This window comes from Manis pentadactyla, chromosome 8 (assembly GCF_030020395.1).
Source record: "Manis pentadactyla isolate mManPen7 chromosome 8, mManPen7.hap1, whole genome shotgun sequence".
Taxonomy (NCBI): Eukaryota; Metazoa; Chordata; class Mammalia; order Pholidota; family Manidae; genus Manis; species Manis pentadactyla.
The window spans coordinates 96,119,178-96,143,614 of NC_080026.1; the positions used below are offsets into that span (position 1 = coordinate 96,119,178).

General features: G+C 38.4%; 1 protein-coding gene across 7 annotated transcripts in view; it reads right to left on the reverse strand.

Annotated features, from left to right (window-relative positions):
- USP54 (ubiquitin specific peptidase 54) overlaps nt 1-15,717 on the reverse strand; it is a 160,241-nt gene extending 144,524 nt beyond the window's left edge. For 2 of the 7 annotated variants that reach the window (XM_057505999.1, XM_057505991.1), the window contains exon 1: nt 15,343-15,426. The gene's annotated coding sequence lies outside the window, so the exon portion shown is untranslated. Of the gene's footprint in view, nt 1-15,342; nt 15,445-15,702 lie in introns of those variants that run through there. The other 5 variants (XM_057505992.1, XM_057505982.1, XM_057505978.1 and 2 more) reach the window with 4 other exon arrangements.
- Nucleotides 15,718-24,437: the final 8,720 nt, after the last annotated feature.

Consider the following 24,437-nt stretch of genomic DNA (forward strand, 5'->3'; position numbering starts at 1 on the left):
CTACACTGCTGGCGGGAATGTAAGTTAGTTCAACCATTGTGGAAAGCAGTATGGAGGTACATCAAAATGCTCAAAACAGACTTACCATTTGACCCAGGAATTGCACTCCTAGGAATTTACCCTAAGAATGCAGCAATCAAGTATGAGAAAGATCAGTGCACCCCTATGTTTATTGCAGCACTATTTACAATAGCCAAGAAGTGGAAGCAACCTAAATGTCCATCGATAGATGAATGGATAATGAAGATGTGGTACATATACACAATGGAATACTACTCAGCCATAAGAAAAGGGCAAATCCAACCATTTGCAGCAACATGGCTGGAGCTGGAGGGTATTACGCTCAGTGAAACAAGCCAAGCGGAGAAAGAGAAATACCAAATGATTTCTCTTATCTGTGGAGTATAAGAACAAAGGAAAAACTGAAGGAACAAAACAGCAGCAGAATCACAGAACTCAAGAATGGACTAACAGGTACCAAAGGGAAAGGGACTGGGGAGGATGGGTGGGTAGGGAGGGATAAGGGGGGGAGAAGTAGGGGGGTATTAAGATTAGCATGCATGGGGGGGTAGGAGAAAAGGGAGGGCTGTACAACACAGAGAAGGCAAGTAGTGATTCCACAACATTTTGCTATGCTGATGGACAGTGACTGTAAAGGGCTTTATAGGAGAGACCTGGTATAGGGGAGAGCCTAGTAAACATAATATTCGTCATGTAAGTGTAGATTAGTGATACCAAAAACAAAACACAACAAAACAAAAAAAAAGGGCAGTTCCTGTGTGGTAACCTCCAATGAGTTCTACACAAGGGTATAAAGGGCATATAAAAGTGTAGGCAAAGGGTCTGTTTGCATTTATACAGAAGATCAAAGCCTAATTGGGCTACCCCGAAAATGAACTAAGATACGATATGAAAGAGAACTTCCAACATCAGCACTCTCTGGAAGACTCATGCCAGAAGATGATCATCAAAAAACCCCAAAAAAGATCCACGCACTGCTACAGCTGTAGATGCACTCATCCCACCAGCTCCTGGACTTGCCATGGGAATGAAGGAGATATCTAAGCTGGCCTGTGCATACAGTAAAACAACAAATTTGACTGGATTAATACTGTTGGAACTCAACCAAGAATTAGGAGAAGTGCAAATTATAGCGCTCCAAAATCTTTTAACTACAGACTATTTACTGTTAAAAGAACATAAGGGATGTGAACATTCCCCAGGAATGGGTTGTTTTAATTTGTCTGATTTCTCTCAGACTGTTCAAGTTCAGTTGGACAATATCCACCATATCATAGATAAGTTTTCACAAATGCCTAAGGTACCTAACTGGTTTTCTTGGTTTCACTGGAGATGGCTGGTAATTACAGATATGCTTTGGTTATGTAACTATACTCCTATTATGTTAATGTGTGTGCGCAATTTAAGTAGTAGCTTAAAACCTATACATGCTGAAGTTACTCTACAGGAAGATATGTCAAAGAAATAATCAATCTTCCCATGTTTTCTTCTGCCTGCTACTTCTATAGCTTTTCTTCTTCCTTCCTAATTACAACCCTTAAATAGAATTCGTGCCTCATATCAAATTTACCGAGTATCATAATTCTTCCAAGTGGCAAAGATACCTCAAGACAAATGCTGGGCATAGAATCTACAGGGCATAAATATGCAAAGAAATAAAAAGCTAATCATTTCAAACAATATTGCTTCTCTCTCACTTACCAACTTTACATTTCCCTGTATGGCCCCGGAAGATGACTGGTTAGCCAGAGACGGGTAAGATTCCTCAAGGGAGGAACAACCTAAGACAGGCACAGTCGCAGGGGGGTCATCAGGTGAGAAAATGGGGATCAACAGAGGTGAGGCTTAGAACCTCACCCCCCCGTTCTGAGAGAAATCTTCTGCATACGTGGATGTTTTATTGCCCTTGTCTAGCTTGGATTAACACATAGTCTACAGGCACACACCTGATCATCTACATTTGCTCTCTTACAACACTAAACTTTGTTTTCTACCTTTATCTTGTATCTACCTACCACTTCAGCATTTTATTAAAAATAATAATAATAAAGAGAGAAATGTGGTATCCACATATAAATCAAGTATAAAAACCAAATGAGTATTCATATTGGAACTGACTGTTTATAGTTCATAATGCATGAGCAAAACCGAAAGTTTCTGTGATGACTGCCCTTGTACTGTTCACTATGTAACTTATTCATTATGTAAGAATTTGTTCTCCATGTAAGAACTTGTTTGTTATGCCTCAGAAGATTGGAGACTGACGAAAATTAGGCTTGGGGTGGATTAATGATTGTGCAGTGAGCATTGACTCCCCTATACAGAATTTTATTGTCGTTAACAACCATTTGATCAATAAATATGAGAGATGCCCTCACAAAAAAAAAAAAAAAAAGAGGACAGACTTACAATGGTAAAATAAATAAGTAACCGGGATGTAATGTATAGCATAAGGAATATAGTCAAGATATTATAACATCTTGGTAGGGTGATAGCTGGAACCTAGAATTATGTATATAAATGTTTTATCACTGTGTTGTACACTTGAAACTAATGTAATGTAATACTGTGCGTCAACTACCCTTCAATAAAAAATAATTATCTAAAAAAAAAATTACTATATTTAATAGAAGGATTTAATAAGGTAATCCAACTAAAGATTAACAGAAGAATCAATAGCTTTCCTATAACCAATTTTTTAAATATCATGAGGTAAAAGATCCCACTTGCCATAATAACTTTAAATTTAAACTATAAAATACCTAGAACTTAGACATATGCAAGACCAAAATGAAGAGAACTATAAACTTTTCTGAAGAAGTTTTTTTAACCTGAAAAAAGAATATCCTGTTTCTAAATGGGAAGTCACAATATTGTAAAGATAAAAATTCACTCATAAAGTAAATTATCTGTATTTCAATGAATCCCAAGTACAATCCCAACAGAATTTCTGTTTACAATGAAAGCTGAAAGGCTGTTTCTGAAAGAAAAATTTATCTGTTCTTACATATATTCTAAGACTGAGAAGAGACCTGACTTTCAAACATATAATAAATAAGCAATAATTAAAACTGGGTATTATTGGCCCAGAAATAAAGAGAGATCAGCTGTAGAGAAGAAAGAGTCAGAAACAAAGACACATACATACACATAAATTGCCATTTAGAGCATCATAAGGAAGATTTCCTATCAGTGAAGAAAGGAGAGGATATTCAACAAAAAGGGTTGGGTCAACTGTGTATTTTGGGAGAAAAAAATGTACCTCATAAAAACAAAACTAAATTCCAGACTGATTAAAGAGCAAAAATAAATATTTTTGCTAGCAAAGTGTTACAACAAAATATATAATATTTTATGATTTGGGGATAAGGAGAGCCTAGCTAAGAAACCCTCAAAGTCCAGAAGCCATTAAGAAAAAAGATAGATATGACTGTACGAAACAGAAAATTTTAGTACATCAACAGACACTATAGGCAATGCAACACATTGAACAAAACATGTGCAAAATACATAAAAAATACAGATTTGTGTTCACATACATATAAAAAGTTCTTCTTAACAGGTAAAACAACCCTATTTAAAAATAGAAAGAAATATAAACAGCCAAAAATGAAATAAAAAGATGCTCAAACTCACAAGTAATCTGGAAACTGCAAATTTGTAGGGGCCGGCCTACGGCCGAGGCTGAGTCCCACTATGGCTGAACACCGCCCTTCCACTGTAGCTGACCAACGCCCTAAGATGGCGCCCGCTTCCTGGGCACCACCCTTCCTGGTTTGGTGGCATTAGCATAAGGAAGTTGCTCCTATACGCTTGCCCCATGCTTCCGCGCTCGTGCTCAACTCATGCAGAAGGCATGCTACCAATCAGCTTAAAGGTCACGCATGATCTTGATCACCATAGGCCAGCTTCCTTTATATAAGGCATAAGCAGGAAAGAAAAGGAGAGTCTCTCTCCTCTCATTCTTCCTCTCACTCGCTCTCTCCGGCTGCTACCTTCTCCCGACCTTCCGAGCAACAATAAAGAACTGAAGTGAACCAGGTCTGTGTACGTATCGCTGTCGTCACCGCCACAAGGAGCGAACGCGATACAAATTAAAATAAAATGTTTGCCCATCATATTAGTAAAAATATACAAGACTGGTAATATCAAGTGTTGACAACAGGTAGGGATATACACATCCATAAACTGCTGGTAGAATGCAGAATAGCATACAGACTGTCTGAACAGCAGACTGGTAGTATCTTTCACAATTGCAAACATGCATACCTTTTAAGCAACAATTCTAGGCACCTACTCTTAGCGGTATTCTAGAACATGTACACAAGAGACAAGAATAAGGGTTGTTCATTTAGTGTTGCTGGTAAATGCAAAATGCTGGGACAACTTAAATGTCCCTCAATAAAGGAACAGTTAAATAAATTACAATAATTCAAAATGAAATATATTCAGCTGTTAAATAGTTTGTAGTAACAGAATGAGTTCTCAAAGATACATAGCTAGGTTTTTTTAAAAAGCTTCAGAAAATACATAATCATTCCACTGAGTTTTAAAAGTTATAAATAGATATTTATATAATAAATGCAGAGAAAAACGACTGGAAGAAAACCCATCAAATAAATATTTCTGAAAGGGAAATCTGCTGCTTAGCTTCTATATAAACATTCTTTTCTAAAAAAGAAATTATTTTTTCTCTCTAAGTATCAATTTAATTTTCTTAAATTTAAGGTGTTTTAAAAAAGACATAAATAGGGAAGTCAAAAAGACAAATAAATAAAGGAAGTGTTCAGCTTCAGAGGAAATCAGAGAAATGAAAATTTTAAATGAGATACCAATTTTCACCTATCATGTATAGTAAATTGTATTTGGTTTGTTCAATGTATATTTACTACTGCTAATATTTAAGTGCTGGGAAATTACTACTTTTTTCCACTCATCCTTGGAGAAGTATAAATGGATAGAACCTTTCCAGAGGGTGTGTGCATCGAAGTAGAAGAAAAAGTCTTCCGGCTCCTCTTGTGGAGAGTGAGAGTTAAAGAATGCTTTTAGACCATTATCCTTTTTACACATCAACAACTGTTCCAGAGAAGATCCATTCTCTGCCCTGAACGCTCTTTCTCACATCTCATTATCTTGCTGTAAACTTTTCTTTGAAAAATGTCTCAGTGCCTCAAAAATAACTTATATAAAAAACATGGGCACCCAGCCTACTTCATTAAAAGGTGCTTAGAAAACACAAGAATCTCATTCACACCCACATGCTATTCCAGCTAAAATCTGTACAGATGAAGAACTGCTGCAGAAAGTCAACTCAATGAAAAAATCTACATCACTGACTCACCTTCAAATCTGCATGTATTTCTTAAGAATATTATGTATTACAACACAGTTGTACTCCTCCACTTTTTAAAAGACATATAAACTTTTATTAAAATGAGCCAGCAATGCAGCTGGACACAGAAAAGTGAACAGTAATATAACAAACCAAATGAAAGAAGTATTTGAATAAATTATATGACTACATTTACCCTAAGTATAAATTCAGTGTAATCTATCAATCAATAGTATCCTAACAACAGTGGTTTCCTAAAATTAGCTAAGAGCATCTATAACTCTATGTATAGCAATTATTAAATATAATTTGGCAATATGGTACATTAGGGGGAACACTTAATTGGAAATCAGGACACCTGGGACATTAGAGCTTAGCAACTTTGGTAAGTCATTTAAAAGTTCTCTAGGCCTTTTTTTTTTCAGTATAAAAGGAATGGATTGGATTAGCTGACATCTAAGCATTCAACTAAGTCTAGAACTAAGTATTACTACTTCGTTGATGGTATCCATGCTTCTCACTTAGATTTGAAAAAAAAACGTGTACTAAGATATAAATTGAATTTCAAACGAAAATCAAATTTTGTACTTTGGAATACAGCGTTCAAGAAATTTGAAAGCAAATATATAAATAGATGTGATATGTTTATACATTTTTCTCAGTAGAAAAAAACCTACAGTATAAAAAAATTTGACTATATCCTGCTTGCAAATGATATATTATACATAGAAAACCCTTAAAAAAACACCAAAAAAACTATTAGAATAACTGAATTCAGCAAAGTTGCAAGATACAAAATTAATACACAGAAATCTGTTGCATTCCTATATACTAACAATGAACTAGCAGAAAGAGAAATCAGAAAAACAACTCCATCAAAAAGAATAAAATACCTAGGAATAAACCTACCCAAGAAAGTGAAATACCTATACTCTCAAAACTATAGGACACTCATGAGACAAATTAAAGATGACACCAATAAATGGAAATCTATCCCATGCTTATGGATAAGAATTCAAATTGTCAAAATGGCCATCCTGCCCAAAGCAATTTACAGATTCAATGCAGTCCCTACCAAAATACCAACAGCATTCTTCAATGAACTAGAACAAATACGTCTAAAATTCATATGGAACCACAAAAGACCACAAATAGCCAAAGCAATCCTAAGAACAAAACTGGGAGAATTACGCTCCCTAACTGCAAGCTCTACTACAAAACTATAGTAATCAAAACAGTTTGTTACTCGCACGAGAATAGACCCATCGATCATAGAACAGAATAGAGAGCCCAGATATAAACTAATGCATAAACTCAATTAATATACAATAAGGGAGCTATAAATATACAATGGGGAAAAGACAGCCTATTCAACAACTGGTGCTGGGAAAAACTGGACAGTACATGTAAGAGAATTAACCTGGATAAAAACCATAAGAACAAGGGTGGAGCCAAGATGGCGGTGTGAGTAGAGCAGCGGAAATCTCCTCCTAAAACCATATATATTTTTGAAAATACAACAAATACAACTTTTCCTAAAAGAGAGACCAGAAGACACAGGACAACAGCCAGATGACATTCACACCCGCGAGAACCCAGCGCCTTGCGAAGGGGGAAAGATACAAGCTGCAGCTCAGCGGGATTCTAGTGCCCCTCACCCCAGCTCCCAGCAGGAGAAGAGGAGTTGGAGCAGGGAGGGAGAGGGAACCCAGGGCTGCTAAATAACCAGCCTTAGCCATCCCCACTGGAGCGCAGACACACCGAGTGTGCGAGGGGCGCTGAAAACTAGGGAAACAGGACAGTAAGACCTGTAAGCAGGTCCCTGCAACAGGCACCCCTGGGACAAAGAAAGGCGAGTACTTTATGAAAGTCTTAAAGGGACAGTGAGCCCACAGGTGGACGGAATCGTCCTGGGACACTTAGCCCAGAAGCTGGGAATCCCAGGGAACTCCAGGCGCCCTAACCCCCTGGTCAGCAGCACAGCTCGGAGGCCCCTCATGGAGATAAACAGCCTCCCAGCTGTTTCCCCTCAGACACGGCTCCGCCATATTGGAGCAGCGGCCTGAGGCCAGACACGCCCACAGCAACCACAGAGCTTAACTCCACAGTGGCTGGGCAAGAATCAGAGGCACCATCTGCGAGCAGCTGCCCAGCACAAGCCGCAAGAGGTTGCTGTTCTCCCAGGAGAGGAAGGCCACAAACCAGCAAGAAGGGACATTCTCCCAGCCAACACACGTGCCAGCTCCCCACAACTACCTCTAACGCCATGAAAATGCAGAATAATTTGATACAGACCAAAATCCCTGAGAAGGAGATAGACCTAACCAATCTCCCTGAAAAAGAATTCAAAATAAAGGTCATAACCATGCTGATAGAGCTGCAGAGAAATATGCAAGAGATAAGGGATGAAGTACAGAAGGAGATTACAGAAATGAAACAATCTCTAGAAGGATTTATAAGCAGAATGGATAAGATGCAAGAGGCCATTGATGGAATGGAAACCAGAGAACAGGAATGCATAGAAGCTGACGCAGAGAGAGATAAAAGGATCTACAGGTATGAAACAATAATAAGAGAACTGTGTGACCAATCCAAAAGGAACAATATCCGCATTATAGGGGTACCAGAAGAAGAAGACAGAGAAAAAGGAAAAGAAAGTGTATTTGAAGAAACAATTGCTGAAAACTTCCCAAACTGGGGGAGGAAATAATCAATCAGACCACGAAAGTACAGAGAACTCCCAACAGGAGGGACCCAAGGAGGACAACACCAAGACACATAATAATTAAAATGGCAAAGATCAAGGACAAGGAAAGAGTTTTAAAGGCAGCTAGAGAGAGAGAAAAGGTCACCTACAAAGGAAATCTCATCAGGCTATCATCAGACTTCTCAACAGAAACCTTACAGGCCAGAAGAGAATGGCATGATATATTTAATGCAATGAAACAGAAGGGACTTGAAACAAGGATACAGAATCCAGCACGATTATCATTTAAATATGAAGGAGGGATTAAACAATTTCCAGACAAGCAGAAGTTGAGGGAATTTGCCTCCCACAAACCACCTCTACAGGGTATTTTAGAGGGACTGCTCTAGACAGGAGCACTCCTAAGACTAAACAGATGTCACCAGAGAAAATAAAATCACAGCAAAGAAAGCAGACCAACCAAATACTAACTAAAGGCAAAAAATAAAATCAACTACCCACAAAAGCAGTTAAAGGAAACACAAAAGAGCACAAAATAAACCAACCAACATATAAAGAATGGAGGAGGAAGAGTAAGAAGGGAGAGAAATAAAGAATTACCAAACAGTGTTTATAACAACTCAATAAGCGAGTTAAGTTAGACAGTAAGATACTAAAGAAGCTAACCTTGAACCTTTGGCAACCACGAATTTAAAGCCTGCAATGGCAACAAGTACATATCTTTCAATAGTCACCCTAAATGTAAATGGACTGAATGCACCAATCAAAAGACACAGAGGAATAGAATGGATAAAAAAGCAAGACCCATCTCTATGCTGCTTACAAGAGACTCACCTCAAACCCAAAGACATGCACAGACTGAAAGTCAAGGGATGGAAAAACATATTCCATGCAAACAACAGGGAGAAAAAAGCAGGTGTTGCAGTACTAGTATCAGACAAAATAGACTTCAAAACAAAGAAAGTAACAAGAGATAAAGAAGGACATTACATAATGATAAAGGGCTCAGTCCAACAAGAGGATATAACCATTCTAAATATATATGCACCCAACACAGGAGCACCAGCATATGTGAAACAAATACTAACAGAACTAAAGGGGGAAATAGAATGCAATGCATTCATTTTAGGAGACTTCAACATGCCACTCACTCCAAAGGATAGATCCACCAGACAAAAAATAAGTAAGTACACAGAGGACTGAACAACACACTAGAACAGATGGACCTAACAGACATCTATGTAAATCTACATCCAAAAGCAACAGGATACACATACTTCTCAAGTGCACATGGAACATTCTCCAGAATAGACCACATACTAGGCCACAAAAAGAGCCTCAGTAAATTCAAAAAGATTGAAATTCTACCAACCAACTTTTCAGACCACAAAGGAATAAAACTAGAATTAAATTGTACAAGGAAAGCAAAAAGGTTCACAAATACATGGAGGCTTAACAACATGCTCCTAAATAATCAATGTATCGACAAACAAATTAAATAGAGATCAAGGTATATATGGAAACAAATGACAACAACAACACAAAGCCCCAACTTCTGAGGGACGCAGCAAAAGCAGTCTTAAGAGGAAAGTATATAGCAATCCAGGCATACTTAAAAAAGGAAGAACAATCCCAAATGAATAGTCTAACATCACAATTATTGAAACTGGATAAAGACGAACAAATGAGGCCCAAAGTCAGCAGAAGGAGGGACATAATAAAGATCAGAGAAGAAATAAACAAAATCGAGAAGAATAAAAAAGAAAAAAATCGATGAAACAAAGAGCTGGTTCTTTGAGAAAATAAACAAAATAGATAAGCCTCTAGCCAAACTTATTAAAAGAAAAAGAGAATCAACACACATCAACAGAATCAGAAACGAGAATGGAAAAATCACGACAGACTCCACAGAAATACAAAGAATTATTAAAGACTACTATGAAAACCTATATGCTAACAAGCCAGAAAACCTAGAAGAAATGGACAACTTCCTAGAAAAATATAACCTTCCAAGACTGACCAAGGAAGAAACACAAAAGTTAAACAAACCAATTAGGAGCAAAGAAATTGAAGTGGTAATCAAAAAACTACCCAAAAAAAAACAAAACCCAGGCCAGATGGATTTACCTCGGAATTTTATCAGACATACAGAGAAGACATAATACCCATTCTCCGTAAAGTTTTCCAAAAAAATAGAAGAGGAGGAAATACTCCCAAACTCATTCTATGAAGCCAACATCACCCTAATACCAAAACCAGGTAAAGACCCCACCAAAAAAGAAAATTACAGTCCAATATCCCTGATGAATGTAGATGCAAAAATACTCAAAAAAATATTAGCAAACCAAATTCAAAAATATATCAAAAGGATCATACACCACGACCAAGAGGGATTCATCCCAGGGATGCAAGGATGGTACAACATTCAAAAATCCATCATCATAATCCACCACATAAACAAAAAGAAAGAAAAAACCCACGTGACCATCTCCACAGATGCTGGAAAAGCATTAGGCAAAATTCAACATCCATTCATGATAAAAACTCTCAGCAAAATGAGTATAGAGGGCAAGTACCTCAACATAATAAAGGCCATATATGATAAACCCACAGCTAACATCATACTGAACAGAGAGAAGCTAAAAGCTTTTCCTTTGAGATCGGGAACAAGACAGGGATGTCCACTCTCCCCACTGTTATTCAACATAGTACTGGAGGTCCTAGCCACGGCAATTAGACAAAACAAAGAAATACAAGGAATCCAGATTGGTAAAGAAGAAGTTAAACTGTCACTATTTGCAGATGACATGATACTGTACATAAAAAACCCTAAAGACTAGAAACTCCAAAACTACTAGAACTGATATCGGAATACAGCAAAGTTGCAGGATACAAAATTAACACACAGATCTCTGTGGCTTTCCTATACACTAACAATGAACCAATAGAAAGAGAAATCAGGAAAAGAATTCCATTCACAATTGTATCAAAAAGAATAAAATACCTAAGAATAAACCTAACCAAAGAAGTGAAAGACCTATACCCTCAGAACTATAAGACACTATTAAGAGAAATTAAAGAGGACACTAACAAATGGAAACTCATCCCATGCTCTTGGCTAGGAAGAATGAATATCGTCAAAATGGACATACTGCCCAAAGCAATATACAAATTTGATGCAATCCCTATCAAATTACCAACAACATTCTTCAACAAACTGGAGCAAATAGTTCAAAAATTCATATGGAAACACCAAAGACCCCGAATAGCCAAAGCAATCCTGAGAAAGAAGAATAAAGTGTGGGGGATCTCACTCCCCAACTTTAAACTCTACTACAAAGTCATAGTAATCAAGACAATTTGGTACTTGTACAAGAACAGAGCCACAGACCAGTGTAACAGATTAGAGACTCCAGACATGAACCCAAACATATATGGTCAATTAATATATGATAAAGGAGCCATGGACATACAACAGGGAAATGACAGTCTCTTCAACAGATGGTACTGGCAAAACTGGACAGCTACATGTAAGAGAATGAAACTGGATCACTGTCTAACTCCATACACAAAAGTAAATTCGAAATGGATCAAAGACCTGAATGTAAGTCATGAAACCATAAAACTCTTAGAAAAATACATAGGCAAAAATCTCTTGGACATAAACATTAGCGACTTCTTCATGAACATATCTCCCCAGGCAAGGAAAACAAAAGCAAAAATGAACAAGTGGGACTACATCAAGCTGAAAAGCTTCTGTACAGCAAAGGACACCATCAATAGAACAATTTTTTCCTGGACACATCTCCACAGGCAAGGGAAACATAATAAAAAAATGAACAAGTGGAACTACATCAAACTAAAAACTTCTGCACAGTAAAGGACACCATCAGCAGAACAAAAAGACAGCCTACAGTATGGAAAATATATTCGTAAATGACTCATCTGATGGGGGTTAACATCAAAAATATATAAATAACTCATATGCCTCAACACCCAAAAAACAAATAACCCAATTTAAAAAAATAGGCGGAGGACCTGAACAGACATTTCTCTAGAGAAATACAAATGGCCTACAGGCACATGAAAAGATGCTCCACATCACTAATCATCAGGGAAATGCAAATTAAAACCACAATGAGATATCACCTCACATCAGTTAGAATGGCCACTATCCAAAAGACAGAAATAACAAACGTTGGTGAGGATGCGGAATAATGGGAACCCTCCTACACTGTTGGTAGCAATATAAATTGGTGCAACTGCTGTGGAAAGCAATATGGAGGTTCCTCAAAAAACTAAAAACAGAAATGCTATTTGATCCAGTAATTCCACTTCTACAAACTTACCTGAAGAAAACAAAATCCCTGATTTGAAAAGATATCTGCACCCTTATGTTTATCAATGCACTATTTGCAATAGCCAAGATACGGAAGCAACCTAAATCTCAATAGATGAATGGGTAAGAAAGATGTGGTACATATACACAATGAATATTATTCAGCCAAAAAAGAAAAGAAATCCTGCCATTTGCAACAACGTGGGTGGATCTAGAGGGTACTATGCTCAGTGAAATAAACCAGGCAGAGAAACACAAATACCATATGATTTCACTTATTTATGGAGTATAAAAAAAAAAGCAAAACAGAAGACAAAACACAGCAGTAGACTCAAGACACTGAGAAGCGACTAGTGGTTACCAAGGGGAGGGGTTGGGGCAGGTTAGGGGAAAGATGAGGCAAATTAAGGGGCACAATAATTTGCAATCAAAATATAAGTTGGTTACAGGGGGGTAGTACAGCATGGAGAATATAGTCAATGATTCTGTAACATCTTTCTACATTGATAGGTAGTAACCACACTAGAGGGAGTGAGAATTTAATAACATAGGTAACTGTTGAACCACTGTGTTGTACATTTAAAATCAACATGATTGTATATCAATAATACTTCAATAAAAATATATATATACATAAACCCTTGTAATAACATTTGCTGAATCCTGTATATGAAAATAGATAACCATTTCCAATATTAAGATAACACTTTCCGGAGGCTTTCAAGTGGTAACAATTGCTTATTACAACTATTTTCCCAAGCACAGCTCCCTATACAACTATATATACATGTGTATGGTAATTTACTCAATTCTCTGTACAACAATACAAATCTCATATTTAGCATCACACAATATTGAAATTAGTGCCCCATATGTAGTATAAATATTTGAAGGAGAAAAATATATGAATAAAGACACAGAGATTGAATTCTGATCTGGCCAATTCCACTTTCTATCTCTACTCCTCCTACCCCCATCTCAAGTTCCCTCCTTGCAAAAGAAAGCAATCTTGCTAAGGTTTTTCCATCACATGTATTTCCAACTCCAATTCCTAACCTGTCATTTACTAGTTCTGTGATCTTTGGCAATTCCTTAAACTTTCATTTTCTTATCTTTAAAACTGAAGTACTAGTACCAGCCTATGAGCAGAGTGTTGTGAAGATAAAAAAGGATCATGTGCCTGGCACATCAAAAATCACTCAATGAATGTTAGCTCTTATGATTATTATTGACAAGAATATTCAGTGATATTTATTTTAAAATAGTACTAAAAAAAGACTATTAAATTATAAACTGACTTGTGAAGTTTCTCAAGTTTCCATTCTTCTAACTCACCTGAGAAACAAAGTGTATGTTCACTGGTGCAGCAGTTTAGAATTTGCTTAATATTTATAATTAAAAATTTTTTTCTTCCTTTTTAGTCCTGTCAACTATTATGCAAACTCCTCGAGCCAGAACCTTATTTCATAAGCCTATATTCATATAGTTGTGCTTGTTACATTGCAATTATTTGTTTCTCTATTACTCTCCATTCCTAGGCTCCTGAGCAATTCCAAGGCAGAGGGCATACTTGTATTTATATCCTGAGCGCTTAGTAATCAGACATAAAATGGGTCTCAGTAAATGTTTGTTGGATAAATGAATGAATTAATCCTTTTTCCCCTTGTCATGTCTTACACAGCACTCCAGACATAATAGGAACTCAGTAGGGCTCATTAATTAATACATGCAGAAATCTTTTGGACCCAACCACATAAAACTTTATCTTGCCTCAGAAAAGCACTTCTACTTTAAAGTTTAGCTACTAACATTACAAATTAAAAGTTTTAGTCTAACACATATCAATAAACAGGTTAAATGACAACCACATCAAGGCTAGCTCTAGAAAGATTTAGAAGCCATTATTCTAATTAATTAACTTGTGAACCTCAACATGGAAAAAATCCAGTTACACAATCAAAAAAGGTCATCCCTTGCAAATTTATACCTAGGAAAGATAGTGAGAAAAACCATCAGAAAGTATGAATCTGTAGATTGAAATGGATAAAGTATTTTTATGCCTGAATTGAAGCCATTGTTCTCAGTAGAAATAAGAGTTAAGGAGCAAAGTGATCCAAGCCTATCTCCAGAAAGCAGTCCTTGATACTCAGAGACTCAATATGTTTTCTTCTTCATGATTTTAACTCCTGGGGGACTCCTCTTATTTCCAGATAGACAGATACTCAAAACTTGTTCTGTCTCCTAAAATAAAAGTCCATCCATTTCTTAAAAGGCAAATAACCCGAATGGCACTTTGGGTACAGTAGGTTTAATACCCAAGTAACTAAAACTATCCCGAGTGTTCAGCCTGCTGCTGCTGCTGCTGCTGCTGCTAGAATAGAAACGCTTTTCTTAGTTTCTAAGTTACATTCATGGATGGTTTAAGTGTACTGAACGTTCTTTCACTGTATCAGCCAAACTGATTTTACACTGCATACGTAATTTCATAAGGACACCATTAAAAAATTCTACACTTGAATGAATCTGGGAAGAAACGTCATCTTTGCACACACACTCTTCCTCCAACTCAATACGCTCCAGAGGAAGCACATTTTAGGTTTTTCCTTCAATAATTTCCCTCTCCCGTCTCCACTCCACACTTTTCGAGCAGCAAATCGTTCATCACCCCACTCAGTCTCTTCACTGAAATAACCTTTCCAACTAATACTAGTTCACCAGGACCGTACTTTCACATCTCAGAGTCTGCGGAGGATTTCTTTGGAATGGGAAGTGGGGGGCCTTGAAGGTCCGGGACACCACTATACCCACCACTCTTATTAAGGACCCACATCCTGGCGCCCAGCCCAGGACCTGCCCCAGGTGCGCCCCATAGAGCTGCACCCCATCCCCACCAGTGCAAAGCAAACCGGGCCCAACCTCTGTGCTCCCTCCCATTCAACATACCCTCCTCCTCGCTGTACCACCACTTCTTCCCACTTTGTAGCCCGGTCCCTTTATCCAGTTCTGAGTCCCCACAACCCTCTTGCTCACAACACACACACACACTTCCGCGCTCTGGCCCCTGCCCCTTGAACCCTATTACACACTCGTCCCTCCCCCTGGACCTCACAGCAACTCTAGCCCTCCGCGAGTGCCCCAGTGCAGACCGGCGCTCTGGCCCTGTACCCACTAGACCGGGTCCTTCCCCACACGTCACACCGTGCCAAATCCTCCCGCGACCCGACCTTCTCCAGCCCCTCCCTAGGCGTTACCCCCTGCACCCCGTTACCTCAGGCCCCGCCCCCCTGAGGGTGTCGCACTCACCGCTCCTGCAACTGCATCCTTAACCGCCGCGGCTGCTATAGCTACAGGGAGCCAAGGCAACCAGATCTCGCGACACCTTCCTCAGGTCCGGCGAGAACAGCCGAGAAGAGCCTCTCACAAGAAAGTAATTGAGTCAAGTTGAGGACGGCTGAGTATATCTCGCGATAGCACTGTATAAGATGGCGGCCGAAAGCGTTTTCAGGGGTACCCTGGAAAAGTCTGGAGTTGGTGGTGGACGAGGGAATCATGAGCTAGAGGGAGAGTCGGAAAACTGTCGTAGGCAAGACGGCCGGCTGGGGAAGTTAGTATGGTGAACCCTACTCTGAATTAAATTTAGGGATATGGCCTTTTCCCAAGTGCCTCATTGTTAGAGCAGTGTCGCCGTTAGCTGAAATTCCGTTTTCCCGGAATTTTACGTGTGAATACGGAGTAGTTAAGAGATGGGGCGCAAGCCAGAAATTCACCTTCCCGTCTTAACTCGTTCCCTTATATCCATTTTTCACTAGCATTTGGCTTCAGAGATGACCTTTATCCATGGGTGCCCCCCCCATCAGTTCGCCAGATCAAACTAGGAAATAAAAGTTAAAAAAAAAAATTGAACGTAAGCACAGGTGTTTAGCCTTGGATGCGGAATTCGTGTGTGACTTGATCTTTGCACTTGTTGCTTGCCAGCCTGAGGACATAATTCTTAATTCTTCTGGGCTCTCAAAATTTAGTTGTTGGGCTTTCTCTCTGCTCTCAAACAGCTGTAAACATCCATTGGTTGAGTAACACCTGGAACAGAAGGTGGATTTAAAGGACGTTGGTCAACAAGGCAGAGTAAAACAGAGAGGAACAAATAAGGGAATAGAAACAATAAATGGAGAACTCAATTTTTTAAGCCTCTGAGTAGCTCCCATAATGTAAAGGAATGTTGTCCAGCAGACGTTCATTGCGAGCCGCATTATGCAATTTAAAACTACGAGAATCCACATTTTTAAAAAGAAATATGAAATTAATTTTAGTAACTGTGGGTAAAATTGTAACATTTCCAGAATATCTCGCCTGGCTTTAGTATATCTGCATATCAATAGGTGTGGAGAGGTGGCAAGAAGCATGGCTTTAGTTCATTTGCATCATTCCTCAAGGGTGGAGAGAAGTCATCTCCATATCAATTGGTAATTACCCGGGCAACGGGAGGGCTTTACCTGAACCTAAGAGGTTAAGGGGAGGCGGCCGGCTTGCTTGCTGGCTTCTTCCGGAGCAGAGGAGAGAGACGGCCCTGGACTGCAGTTTGTGAGCAGTAAACGGGTTTTAAACTTTATTTCTCCCTTTGACTGATTTCGGTTTTTAGAGGTATTTTTTGCCGAGATTTCCTCTCCCCAGACTTACAGTAATTTAACCCAACAGTAAAATATTTCAATGTGTAATCAATATTTTTATATTCAAATGAGATATTTTGCATTCTTTTCATACTAATTCTTAAAAATCTAGTGTTCATATTTAGAGTACCTCAAGTCAGACTAGGCACATTTCAAGAGCTCTGTAGGCACATGTGGCTAGTGTCACGTTCTACACCCTAGACTAGGGAATGCCCTATTTTGGTTACTTTAGGGGGATAGTATCATCGGCATGTGTATGTAGAAGAAACCCTTAAAGTTGCTAACTTAAGTGGCTACAGAGGCTAGGCAAAAAAACAGTAAAAGCAAATGGTGTTAAACAATAGGTAGTTAAACTCGCTAGGACCCACTGGAGAGTGCATACTTCTATCTAAAAGAGAGCTCTCCTGAGCTAATTTTTAAAACACAATTATAGCAAACAAAATGTCTATGAGCAGTATATACAGCTGACTGCAGCCAATATGTGATTTCTGTGAACTGTGTTATTCAAATGTATGAAACATTTTTGAAGAAACTATGTATTAACAGAATAGTGTTCATGCAGAGGGAGAGCAAAGCTTCAGGATTTGACTGGTTTTCTGGCCACATCCTATGCAAGTATGTACTTTAATGCGATAAACCACCATTGCAACTTGTGATAATTTGACTTCCAAGTAGACTTCTCTACTAAGGAGATCATTTCACAGCCAACCTGGGCTCCCTGAAAATTAGTAAGTTTACATCATGAGTTTTTATTATATTTAAGATTGCAGACATTCTGAGCTTGGAAAAAAGTTACTAGGTCTTCAGAGCTTTTGACTAGCAGACCCTGGACTTTTCTTTAACCCCAATTTTTTTTTTTTATTTGAGAGGGCATCTCTCATATTTATTGATCAAATGGTTGTTAACAACAATAAAATTCTGTATAGGGGACTCAATGCACAATCATTAATCAACCCCAAGCCTAATTCTCAACAGTCTCCAATCTTCTGAAGCATAAGGAACAAGTTCTTACATGGTGAATAAATTCTTACATGGTGAACAGTGCAAGGGCAGTCATATCACAGAAACTTTCAGTTTTGATCACACATCATGAACTATAAACAATCAAGTCAGATATGATTATTCGTTTGATTTTTATACTTGATTTATATGTGAATCCCACATTTCTCATTATTATTTTTAATAAAATGCTGAAGTGGTAGGTAGATGCAAGATAAAGGTAGAAAACATAATTTAGTGCTGTAAGAGGGCAAATGTAGATGATCAGGTCTGTGCCTATAGACTAAGTATTAATCCAAGCTAGACAAGGGCAATAAAACATCCACGTATGCAGAAGATTTCTCTCAAAACAGGGGGGTGAGGTTCTAAGCCTCACCTCTGTTGATCCCCAATTTCTCACCTGATGGCCCCCCTGCGACTGTGCCTGTCTTAGGTTGTTCCTCCCTTGAGGAATCTTACCCGTCTCTGGCTAAACAGTCATCTTCCGGGGCCATACAGGGAAATGTAAAGTTGGTAAGTGAGAGAGAAGCAATATTGTTTGAAAAGGTTAGCTTTTTACTTCTTTGCAGATTTATGCCCTGTGGCTTCTATGCCCAGCATTTGTCTTGAGGTATCTTTACCATTTGGAAGAATTATGATACTCAGTAATTTTCTATATGAGGCATGAATTCTACTAAACGGTTGTAATTAGGAAGGAAGAAGAAAAGCTATAGAAGTAGCAGACAGAAGAAAACATGGGAAGATTATTTCTTTGACATACTTTTTGTAGAGTAACTTAAGTATGTATAGGTTTTAAACTACTAATTAAATTGCATACACACATTAACATAATAGGAATACAGCTACATAACAAAAGCAGACCTACAATTACCAGCCATATCCAGTGAAACCAAGAAAAACAGTTAGGCACCCTAGGCATTTGTGAAAACTTATCAATGATATGATGGATATTGTCTAACTGAATTTGAATAGTTTTAGAAAAAGCAGACAAATGAAAACACATTCCTGGGAACTGTTCACATCCCATATGTTCGTTTAACAGTAGATAGTCTATAGTCGCACGATTTTGGAGCACTGCAACTTGCACTTCTCCTAATTCTTGGTTGAGTTCTGACAGTACAGATCCAGTCAAATTTGTTGTTTTACTGTATGCACAGGCCAGCTTAGATATCTCCCCCTTCATTCCAATGGCAATTCCAGGAACCAGTGGGATGAATGCAGCTACAACTGCAACAGTGCCAGGATCTTTGTTAAAGTTTTTTTGATGATCATCTTCTGGAATGACTCTTCCAGAGGATGTTGATGTTGGAAGTTCTTCTTCATATTGTATCTTAATTCGTTTTCTGGGTAGCCAAATTAGGCTTCGATCCTCTGTATAAACACAAACAAACCCTTTGCCCACACTTTGATATGACCTTTATACCATTGTGAAGAACCTATTGGAGATCAACACACAGGAACTGCTTTTTCTTTTTTTAAGAGAAAAGAATATTATCAGAAAAATATACTTCTATAGCTGATCATCTGACACCCTTTAAAAGATCAAAATTAAACATATGTGAAGCATGCATTAATCATTGATTTGCAGTTAGTTTTATCCTATCAGGGAGTAATTCCCCTTTTCTTTCTCTCTTTTTTTGTTATCATTAATCTACAATTACATGAAGAATATTATGTTTACTAGGCTCTCCCCTATACCAAGTCCCCCCCACAAACCCCATTACAGTCACTGTCCATCAGCATAGCAAAATGTTGTAGAATCACTACTTGTCTTCTCTGTGTTGCACAGCCCTCCCCTTTCTCCCAACCCCCACATTATGCATGCTAATCATAATACCCCCTTTCTTCTTCCCCCCCTTTATCCCTCCCTACCCACCCATCCTCCCCAGTCCCTTTCCCTTTGGTACCTGTTAGTCCATTCCTGGGTTCTGTGATTCTGCTGCTGTTTTGTTCCTTCAGTTTTTCTTTTGTTCTTATACTCCACAGATGAGTGAAATCATTTGGTATTTCTCTTTCTCCGCTTGGCTTATTTCACTGAGCATAATACCCTCTACCTCCATCCATGTTGTTGCAAATGGTAGGATTTGTTTTCTTCTTATGTCTGAATAATATTCCATTGTGTATATGTACCACATCTTCTTTATCCATTCACCTACTGATAGACACTTAGGTTGCTCCCATTTCTTGGCTATTGTAAATAGTGCTGCAATAAACATAGGAGTGCATCTGTCGTTTTTCAAACTGGGCTGCTGCATTCTTAGGGTAAATTCCTAGAAGTGGAATTCCTGGGACAAATGGTATGTCTATTTTGAGCTTTTTGAGGAACCTCCATACTGCCTTCCACAATGGTTGAACTAATTTACATTCCCACCAGCAGTGTAGGAGGGTTTTCGTTTCTCCACAACCTCACCAACATTTATTGTTGTTTGTCTTTTGGATGGTGGCGATCCTTACTGGTGTGAGGTGATATCTCATTGTGGTTTTAATTTGCATTTCTTTGATGACTAGTGATGTGGAGCGTCTTTTCATGTGCTTGTTGGCCATCTGAATTTCTTCTTTGGGGAAGTGTCTGTTCAGCTCCTCTGCCCATTTTTAAATTGGATTATTCACTTTTTGTTTGTTGAGGTGCGTGAGCTCTTTATATATTTTGGATGTCAACCCTTTATTGGCTCTGTCATTTATGAATATATTCTCCCATACTGTAGGATGTCTTTTTGTTCTATTGATGGTGTCCTTTGCTGCAGGAGCTTTTCAGCTTGATATAGTACCACTTGTTCATTTTTGCTCTGTTTCCCTTGCCCAGGGAGATATTTTCATGAAGAAGTCACTCATGTTTATGTCCAAGAGATTTTTGCCAATGTTTTCTTCTAGGAGTTTTATGGTTTCATGACTTACATTCAGGTCTTTGATCCATTTTGAATTTACTTTTGTGTATGGGGTTAGACAATGATCCAGTTTCATTCTCTTAAATGTAGCTGTCCAGTTTTGCCAGCACCATCTGTTGAAGAGACTGTCATTTCCATTGTATGTCCATGGCTCCTTTATCGTATATTAATTGACCATATATGTTTGGGTTAATGTCTGGAGTCTCTATTCTGTTCCACTGGTCTGTGGCTCTGTTCTTGTGCCAGTACCAAATTGTCTTGATTACTATGACTTTGTAGTAGAGCTTGAAGTTGGGGAGTGAGATCCCCCCCACTTTATTCTTCCTTCTCAGGATTGCTTTGGCTATTCGGGGTCTTTGGTGTTTCCATATGAATTTTTGAAATATTTGTTCCAATTTGTTGAAGAATGTTGTTGGTAATTTGATAGGGATTGCATCAAATCTGTATATTGCTTTGGGCAGTATGGCCACTTTGGCGATATTAATTCTTCCTAGCCAAGAGCATGAGATGAGTTTCCATTTGCTAGTGTCCTCTTTAATTTCTCTTAAGAGTGTTTTATAGTTTTCAGGGTATAGGTTTTTCACTTCCTTGGTTAGGTTTATTCCTAGGTATTTTATTCTTTTTGATGCAATTGTGAATGGAATTCTTTTCCTGATTTCTCTTTCTATTGGTTCATTGTTAGTGTATAGGAAAGCCACAGAGATCTGTGTGTTAATTTTGTATCCTGCAACTTTGCTGTATTCCAATATCAGTTCTAGTAGTTTTGGAGTGGAGTCTTAAGGGTTTTTTATGTACAGTATCATGTCATCTGCAAATAGTGACAGTTTGACTTCTTCTTTACCAGTCTGGGTTCCTTGTATTTCTTTGTTTTGTCTAATGGCTGTGGCTAGGCCCTCCAGTCCTATGTTGAATAACAGTGGGGAGAGTGGGCATCCCTGTCTTGTTCCCGATCTCAGAGGAAAAGCTTTCAGCTTCTCACTGTTCAGTATGATGTTAGCTGTGGGTTTATCATATATGGCCTTTATTATGTTGAGGTACTTGCCCTCTATACCCATTTTGCTGAGAGTTTTTATCATGAATAGATGTTGAATTTTGTCGAATGCTTTTTCAGCATCTATGGAGATGATCATGTGGTTTTTGTCTTTCTTTTTGTGTATGTGGTGGATGACGTTGATGGACTCCCAAATGTTGTACCATCCCTGCATCCCTGGGATGAATGCCACTTGGTCATGGTGTATGATCCTTTTGATGTATTTTTTAATTCAGTTTGCCAATAGTTTGCTGAGTATTCTTGCATCTTTGTTCATCAGGGATACTGATCTGTAATTATCTTTTTTGGTGGGGTATTTGCCTGGCCTTGGTATTAGGGAAATGTTAGTTTCATAGAATGAGCTTGGGACCATTCCCTCCTCCTCCACTCTCTGGAAAACTTCAAGTAGAATGGATATTATGTCTTCTCTGTATGTCTGATAAAATTCCATGGTAAATCCATCTGGCCCGGGGGTTTTGTTCCTGGGTAGTTTTTTGATTACCGCTTCAATTTCTTTGCTGGTAATTGGTTTGTTTAGATTTTGTGTTTCTTCCTTGGTCAGTCTTGGAAGGTTGTACTTTTCTAAGAAGTTGTCCATTTCCTCCAGGTCTCCCAGCCTGCCAGCATATATAGGTTTCCACAGTACTCTCCAACAGTTCCCTGTATTTCTATGGGGTCCGTCGTGATCCCTCCCTGCCATCTCTGACTCCGTTGATGTATGTCAACTCTCCCCTTCTCCCAAAAAGCCCAGGTAGAGGCCTATCCATTTTGTTTATTTTCTCAAAGAACCAGCTCTTGGCTTCATTGATTTCTTCCACTGTTTCATTCCTCTCAATTTCATCCATTTCTTCTCTGATCTTTACCATGTCCCTCCCTCTGCTAACTTTAGGCCTCACCTGCCCTTCCTTCTCCAATCTCAGCAATTGTGACACTAAACCATTCATTTGGGATTGCTCCTCCCTCTCCAAATATGCCTGGATTGCCACACACCTTCCTCTTAAGACTGCTCTTGCTGCATCCCACAGAAGCTGGGGCTTTGTGGTGTTGTTGTCATTTGTTTCCATATATTCCTTGATCTCTTTTAATTTAGTCATTGATTTATTGATTATTTAGGAGCATGTTGTTAAGCCTCCATGTGTTTGTGGGCCTTTTTGCTTTCTTTGTACAACTTAGTTCTAGTTTTATTCCTTTGTGGTCTGAAAAGTTGGTTGGTAGAATTTCAATCTTTTTGAATTTACTGAGGCTCTTTTTGTGGCCTAGTATGTGGTCTATTCTGGAGAATGTTCCATGTGCACTTGAGAAGAATGTGTATCCTGTTGCTTTTGGACATAGAGTTCTATAGATGTCTATTAGGTCCACCTGTTCTAGTGTGTTGTTCAGTGCCTCTGCGTCCTTACTTATTTTCTGTCTGGTGGATCTATCCTTTGGAGTGAGTGGCATGTTGAAGTCTCCTAAAATGAATGCATTGCATTCTATTTCCCCCTTTAGTTCTGTTAGTATTTGTTTCACATATGCTGGTGCTCCTGTGTTGGGTGCATATATATTTAGAATGGTTATATCCTCTTGTTGGACTGAGCCCTTTATCATTATGTAATGTCCTTCTTTATCTCTTGTTACTTTCTTTGTTTTGAAGTCTATTTTGTCTGATACTAGTACTGCAACACCTGCTTTTTTCTCCCTGTTGTTTGCATGGAATATGTTTTTCCATCCCTTGACTTTCAGTCTGTGCATGTCTTTGGGTTTGAGGTGAGTCTCTTGTAAGCAGCATAGAGATGGGTCTTGCTTTTTTATCCATTCTATTCCTCTGTGTCTTTTGATTGGTGCATTCAGTCCATTTACATTTAGGGTGACTATTGAAAGATATGTACTTGTTGCCATTGCAGGCTTTAAATTCGTGGTTGCCAAAGGTTCAAGGTTAGCTTCTTTAGTATCTTACTGTCTAACTTAACTCGCTTATTGAGTTGTTATAAACACTGTTTGGTAATTCTTTATTTCTCTCCCTTCTTACTCCTCCTCCTCCATTCTTTATATGTTGGTTGGTTTATTTTGTGCTCTTTTGTGTTTCCTTTAACTGCTTTTGTGGGTAGTTGATTTTATTTTTTGCCTTTAGTTAGTATTTTGTTGGTCTGCTTTCTTTGCTGTGATTTTATTTTCTCTGGTGACATCTGTTTAGTCTTAGGAGTGCTCCTGTCTAGAGCAGTCCCTCTAAAATACCCTGTAGAGGTGGTTTGTGGGAGGCAAATTCCCTCAACTTCTGCTTGTCTGGAAATTGTTTAATCCCTCCTTCATATTTAAATGATAATCGTGCTGGATACAGTATTCTTGGTTCAAGGCCCTTCTGTTTTATTGCATTAAATATATCATGCCATTCTTTTCTGGCCTGTAAGGTTTCTGTCGAGAAGTCTGATGTTAGCCTGATGGGTTTTCCTTTATAGGTGACCTTTTTCTCTCTAGCTGCCT